The following is a 7,516-nucleotide window of genomic DNA, read 5'->3' on the forward strand; positions in this document are numbered from 1 at the left end:
CCAATGTTGTTTTTTTGCAGAAATAGCAAAATCCTTTAAGGAATCTTAAAGGATCACAAATAGCCAAAACAACTTGTAAAAGAAGAACAAAAGTTGGAGATATTACATTTTCTGATTGCAAAACATATAAAACTATAGTTATCAAAACAGTATTGTACTGGCATAAAGACAGACATATAGACCAGTGGAATAGAATAGAGAACCAAGAAGTAAACCCTTGTGTGGTTAGCCAGCATTGTCCAGCCGTTAGCTTCTTCAGGATCTCCCCGCTTCAGGGTTTGGCTGAGGTCACATTCTTCTCATGGTGTTCCTCGGCCAGTGACTGAGGTCACAGTTAGAGTCAGAGGTACAAGGCATTTTTACCTCATGTAGAATTTATCTAACAGGCCATTTTTGCTCCAGAGTTCCCTATTGGGTTAGCAGTCTTGTGGTCAGGTTATTGCTTGATGGTCCTCCTGCCCAATATTTCTCCCTCACTTTTTCTTAAGAAGCGTCACTCTCCAATAAAGCTTCTGCACTCCTAACTCAATCTCTATATTTGCTTCCAGGGGAACCTAACAAGCACAACCTCCTTAGAGGGGCCTTCCCTGCTCGCTGGCAACTCTACATAAACTATAGCCCTTGCCCTAACCCTGTCTTTTTCTCCCATCCTACAAATTTCTACTGTTGATACCGAATTATGTTGGTGTTCTTTATATCTCTTACCACAATTAAAAATAATAAATTCTAGGGGCTTCCCTGGTGGTGCAGTGGTTGAGAGTCTGCCTGCCGATGCAGGGGACGTGGGTTCGTGCCCCGGTCTGGGAAGATCCCACATGCCGTGGAGCGGCTAGGCCCGTGAGCCATGGCCGCTGAGCCTGCGCGTCCGGAGCCTGTGCTCCGCAACAGGAGAGGCCACAACAGTGAGAGGCCCGCGTACCGCAAAAAAATAATAATAATAATAAATAATAATGATAATAATAAATTCTTTGTGTATTATTTGTTGTTGCTTTCCCTCTAGCCGTGATACTGTAAGCTCTTAATGACAGAGGCTTTTTACTTCTTGTTCAATACAGTGAAGGTAAACAGTCAAGTGCCTGACATAAGCTAGGCTGGTCACTCATCAATATTTGTTACAAGCATGTTGCATGAATGAATGGCATGCATGACTTTTCAAGGTCCCTCTTCCACCCTAGAGAAGGAGTATAGCTTAGTAGAAAGAACAGGGGCTTTGGAGACAGACAGACTTTTACCCAAACTCCTTTCCTGTCCTTTCTTTCTGCGTTTTAGTTAGCTTTTGCTTCATAACAAACGACCCCAAAACTTGGTGACTTGAAACAACTGTTTATTTAGCTAATGATTCTTAGGATCACTGGATGGCCATCTCAGCTGGTCTCTACTGGGCTGTCTCGTGCACCTGTTGTCAGGTGGTGGTTTGTCTAGTGGCTAGATGATTTAGGATGGCCTCACTCACTTGTCTGGTCATTAGATTAGCAGGCTGTTAGTTGGGACAAGAGGAGCAATGAACCACATGTTGCTCATCTGGAAAGGTAGCCTGGACTTGTTCTCATGGCACATGATTCAAGAGCAGCAAAAGGACAAGCCCCAGTGTGCAAGCACTTTTCAAGCTTGTCACATGTATTAATGTCTCATTGGCCAAAGCAAGCCACATGGCCAGCCAATCTGATTTAAGAGTGGAGAAATAGTCTCCATTCCTTAATGGGAATATCTGCCAAGTGACATTGCAAGGTGTTGATGCAGGGAGAAGATTGTGGCCATTTTTACAATCTACCAGATAGACCCTGGAAGAGTTAGCCAACTCCAGTTTTCTCTTAAATAAAATGAGAAAAAGGAGTACCTATAATTCCTGAAAGTGTTACTGAAAGGCTTAAACGGGACACAGTAAGTAGAGGATCTAGTGTAGTATATGCCGCACAGCAGGCACTCTATGTAGCTATGCACTGAGCTCCTAAGAATACAAATGATGTTTTTCATCTTCTCTGCATTCTTCCAGTTCTCACCATCATAGTAATTGCTCAGTAAGTGAATACATTTTGTGAGAGATTGTATTATTATTCCCAAATATCCACTGATCCCTTCCTTGTAAAATGATTGTACACTTCTGCCTACTGCCATGTAGTGCATCCCTTGGAAGGAGTATAAGTCACTGCCTTATCACTAGGCTTAGCCATGTCTCTTTAACAAAAACAACAACAACAACAACAAAACAACAAAACCCCACAAAAACCAAAAACAAGGGAGATTACAATATGGCAGTTCTTAGCAGAAGTGTTAAGAGCCATTGTTGTTTCCCACTAACTCACGTAATATTTTCCTCTGCCATGAGAATGTCAGCTCCAGATAAAGACCATTCCTTCAGCCCGGGTCTTAAAATGAGAAAAAAAAATGGAGCAGAACCACAGCTGACCTGCAGCCCCTCACATGTAACATGAATGAGAAATAAACTTGTTGGAAGCCATGGAGATTTTGGGGGCTGTTCGTTACTGCAGCATGATCTAGCTAAATCAAATACATATTTCTAGTTCTTAGTTGTGTTGGAATGATGGATGTATCCTTATAGGTACTTCAAGTAAGGAAAAATTCTGTTTAATTTAAAAATATCTAGTTTCAAACTAGTATCAGTCTGAGACTATTTATAGCAATAGTTATTTAGTTATTTTCCCTTGGGTAGCTTGTCATGCAGATTTCCTAAAACATGTGTCTTTCTCCCATTAAAAGTAGCAAGGTTTCTTGTAGCCTTGAATCTTCCTTCTTGTATGCTGAAGATCAATATCAATATTAAGTCACACAGCTGGTGTTTTGCATGTTGTTTGCTTTCCTAACAACTTTCATTTTATTAAATTTACTATGTATTGATTCTTCACAATTACTGCACCACTGCTGAAATTACTAGAAGTAATTTCTTTTGAAGCCTTATAATCCCTTTAGTTTGCAACCAATTTTGCCCTAAAAAAAGATATTCTGGGCTTGTGAGAAATTTAGAAGGGGCATAATATATTTCTACAGTTTTTTCTAAGAAAATCGAAGTCAGATATATACAATATAGAATACGCAGACATGAAGAAATGTACAAAGAGGAAAAACAAGTCTACCAGCCAGAGATAACTACTGTTAACATTTATGCTGTGTCTCTCTCCTAAGATACTACTGGAAAATTAATAAGCATCTTATGTATCTACTGCTCCTTCTAACTTCATATAAAACATAGGATAAAATCAATACGGGCTTGAATTTCCATCTTTGAATTTAGATGAGTACTAGTTACAGCCTCTTCTAATAGAGACAACTCTCTCTCTCTTTTTCTCTCCCCCTCTCTCTCCCCCATTTTAGTTACTGCTCAGCCTCTACTGTAGTCCTTGAGAACTCATCTTGGGAGGAGGCATCCTGGGTACAGTCCATTTCTGGAACAATGACTTTAGAAGTCAGGGGACAAAGGCACTTTGCAAAGCTTCTCTTGAGGGCATTGACTTTCAATCTCCTTTGTGCTCTATATCCACACCTTATTTCTACCTATGGAGTTTAAAGTATCACTGTTTTGCTCACCCATTTCCCTTCCAGACTACAACTCTAGTAATAGGAAGTTCATTCCTACTTTTAACTAATGTATTTCAGGAACTTGCTCTCTGCTAGAGGTAGTGCTGGGCCCTGGGGCAACAATGGTTAACAAGCTGCAGCTTGTCCATCCAGCTTTCAATCTAGAGATAAAACCTTAGAGTTTTCTCTTAAATGACTGAATGACTATTTATTCTACTACACCCTTGGCTAATGCATAATCAGCCTTTCTCTGCCATCCCTTCCATCTCCTTGCCTTAACTGAAATCTGACTCTTCCTTAGGTCAGCACTTTCTCAGCCAAGGTCACAGCCAGTCTGGAGGGTGCATTTGGCAAATCTGAAAGACATGCCTTTGGGCTGATACAGTCCACTGGGGCACAGCTTAGGGAATGTTTCTTCTAATGTGTCCCTTTCACTAGATTAAATGTTGACTGTTTATGCCCTTATACCCACTGTCCTCAGGAACCAGCATTAGGTTTTGTGTCTGCCTTCTTTCCACTGCTTCTTCCAGACCATTACTCCCTCACTCTCCTGCAAAAAAATCTCCTTTTCTATGGGTCATGTGTTGTCCCATCTTGTCTCCAGGTCCCTGTCATATGCCCACCTTGGAGTTACACTCTATCATTCAGTGAAGACTTTTATGCTTAACTCAGCCTTCTCTACCAAGTGTACCATCACCCTGCGTGGATGACCCTCCAAGACGCTGACTTCCTCATTTCCAATGGCCTTTCTCCACTTCTGCCACCCACTCCCATAGCCATACCCCGAATTTTGTAACCATTTGAAACTGTCCAGAATAACGAATTTAAGCACTGATAAATGTGTAATGACCTGTAATTGTGTCCTTCCCTCCTCACCAGCCTAGTCAGGCTCCAACACTGGGGAGACGAAACCTGGGAGTGGGTAGGGTGTGGGCTGAGGTCTGGGGCTTATGCTAATGGTTGACAGTGGAGCAAAGGTGATGCTAAAAAAGCACCACTCTTTTATCACTTTATTGATGGGTCTTGGCTGTCACTGCCTTGCTTTCATGCTTCTTCCTCTAATATTTTTTCATCATGTCTTAATATCTAATATTGTTGAAGAGGTTCTGTTTGGAGAATGTGTTCAGGGATAGCCCCCCCCCCATCCTGCCGTCTTCCAGCTGTGCTCTTGTCCTTCCTTCCAGCCTACTGTTCAACCACCCTCACTATAGTTGTTCTTCCATCTCCTTGGCAACTCCAGTCCACTGACACCCCTCCCCTTTTTCCAATTAATCAGGCTTCTCCTCTTGGATTCTGGGGTCCTTTATTTCCATCACATTCTTACCAATTATCCTAAACTCCCTTGACCCACTGGCACTTCCTCATCTCAATGTGGCAAATCCCCAACCCTGAATGAAACCAACTGTATGCTTTCTCTGTGGTTTCTGGGGAAAATTACACAATAGGCAGACTGTTGTTACTATATAGTCACCATCACCTACCTCAGATGGGTTCTTCTTGACACACCCCAACCATCCTGCGGCATTTCTCAGTTGACTTGCTTTCCTGCAGTCCATGGTGAAAGCTTCAAACCCTCTCCAGACTCTTTCAGATGTCTGACTTTCTCCCCTTCTGCCTTATTTCCAATAGACAACTTTGACTCCTCTCCCTCAGAGAAAATCCAAGCTTTTGGACAGGACCTCATTCAATTTTCTGGTACAAAACCTGCCACCCCCCTACTTCTGTATCCACTCTCTCAATGTTCCCTCTTGTGGCTTCAGAAGAGGCCAGTCCCTCCACGAGGGGTCTAAGATCCTCCTTATCCTCTCCAGAAGCATGCTCTCTTATTTAATCCTTTTCTCTCCTGTATATTATTTAACCTCTTTCACTCACCTGAATTGTTCCCATCCAGTCTAAATATACTCAGATCTATTCCATCTAAAACCAAACAGACAAATACGAACAGAAAATAAAAGAGATAGATAGTCTAGATCATGGTCTTTTTTTAAAAAAAATTAATTAATTTATTTTTGGCTGTGTTGGGTCTTCGTTGCTGTGTGTGGGCTCTCTCTAGTTGTGGCGAGCGGGGGCTACTCTTCGTTGCAGTGCGCGGGCTTCTCATTGCGGTGGCTTCTCTTGTTGTGAAGCACGGACTCCAGGCGCACGGGCTTCAGTAGTTGTGGCGCATGGGCTTAGCTGCTCACAGCATGTGGGATCTTCCCGGGCCAGGGCTCGAACCCGTGTCCCCAGCATTGGCGGGCAGATTCTTAACCACTGCGCCACCAGGGAAGTCCCAATCGTGGTCCTTTTTAACTGCTCTCATTAAACAGTGCTCCTCATTTCAAAGCACACATTTTAAATTTCTTTATTTTTTATTTTTTGGCCGTGTGGTGCAGCATGAGGGATCTTACTTTCCTGACCAGGGATCAAACCCGCGACCCCTGCATTGGAAGCATGGAGCCTTAACCATTGGACCACCAGGGAAGTCCTAAAACATACATTTTAGTTTCAGTTATTTATTCGTTACTATGGGTATTTAGCTCATGCCTGCTCCTCCACATGAGAGGTAACGCTGTGTTGATTTTTTGCTTGCCACTGTTTCCCCAGGTGCCCAGATCCACAGCTTCTAGAACAGACATTCAATCAATAGATATTTTGCATTGAACTCCTTCCTTCATTCAACACTTAATTTTTGACCAGCTGTCAGGCACTGAATTAAGCACCAAAGATAAAAGTATAGACCTTGCCTCAGAGAGCTCAAGTCCAGTGAAAAAAAAAAATCAAACCCCTCAGTGATTTCAATATAATGCTATATGTGCTATGAAAAGACATACACAGCACAGGAGCTTCAGCCTCAGCCTGGGTGGGAGTGGGGAGTGAGAAAGGGCAGGTAGAGGCAGTTGGGAAAGTGTTCCAAGAAGAGTTGCCCGTTGTATTAAGTCCTAAAAGCCAACTAGGAGGCAGCTGCCCAGTGAGAGGTGAGTAAGACAAGGAGCAGCATGTACACTGGCCCAGTGCCACGACCTTTAATTGCAATATACTTTTAACTGCAAGCAGTTCAGCAAGTCTTCAGAGTATGTAAGAATGTGGAGGGAGACGGGAGACGAAGAGGTTTTGAATGCCAAGGAACCACTGATGGTCTTTATACTTGGAAACACAACTGCACCTCTGAAGCTTCTGTAATGCTGCATTTGCATTAATAAATCTAGTCACACTATGGAGGATAGATCGCAGGGTGGCTAGGAGAATCTGGGGACACCCTTTGGGTTCCTGTTTCGCTTGTTCCTTTGCATCTTTGGGGCAATACCAAAGAGATGAAGGAGGAGGGGTCAGGGCAGGGGCCCATCTAGGATGATGTACTTCCTGTTACTGCCCTGCACACTCTTATAAAGACTAACAGTCTTTGTGGAATTTTTGTCCCTGCTTAATTTGTCTAAGACATGATGCTCCTGTTCCTCTGTTCTATAGAGCAGACTGAAACAGTGTTCTAAGGAAAAGCTAGGTATCTTCAAAACCAGAGTGAGATGGCCTATTGAGACACAGGGTCTACTTAAGGTCTACAAGTCTAGTTGATCTTTTTTTTTGGTTTATTTTTAATTGATCTTGCCCTTTAAGGACTTGGTTTTTTGTTGTTATTGTTGTTTTTGTTTTGTTTGTTTGCTTTTTTGGTCACTGGGCTTGAGGGATCTTAGTTCCCCGACCAGGGACTGAACCCGCACCTTCGGCAGTGAAAGTGGTGTGGAGTCCTAACCACTGGACCACCAGGGAATTCCCAAGTCTAGTTTATCTTTAACTGCTAACATTAGAATAGCTTCTCTCCAGGCCAGACAGTTAAATCTTCAGCTTGTATTTTTCAACATTTATTAAAACCTCAAATGAGAGATAAATGATGTTCTAGGTCAAGAGATTAAAAGACCTACATTCAGTTCACCTCCTAATCCAGACTCCAAAATACATCCCTGCACTGGACTGGGTATTTGGATTATCATTGTATTATTCTCCC

This window comes from Mesoplodon bidens, assembly GCF_964165515.1.
Source record: "Mesoplodon bidens genome assembly, chromosome: 17".
NCBI classification, from domain to species: domain Eukaryota; kingdom Metazoa; phylum Chordata; class Mammalia; order Artiodactyla; family Ziphiidae; genus Mesoplodon; species Mesoplodon bidens.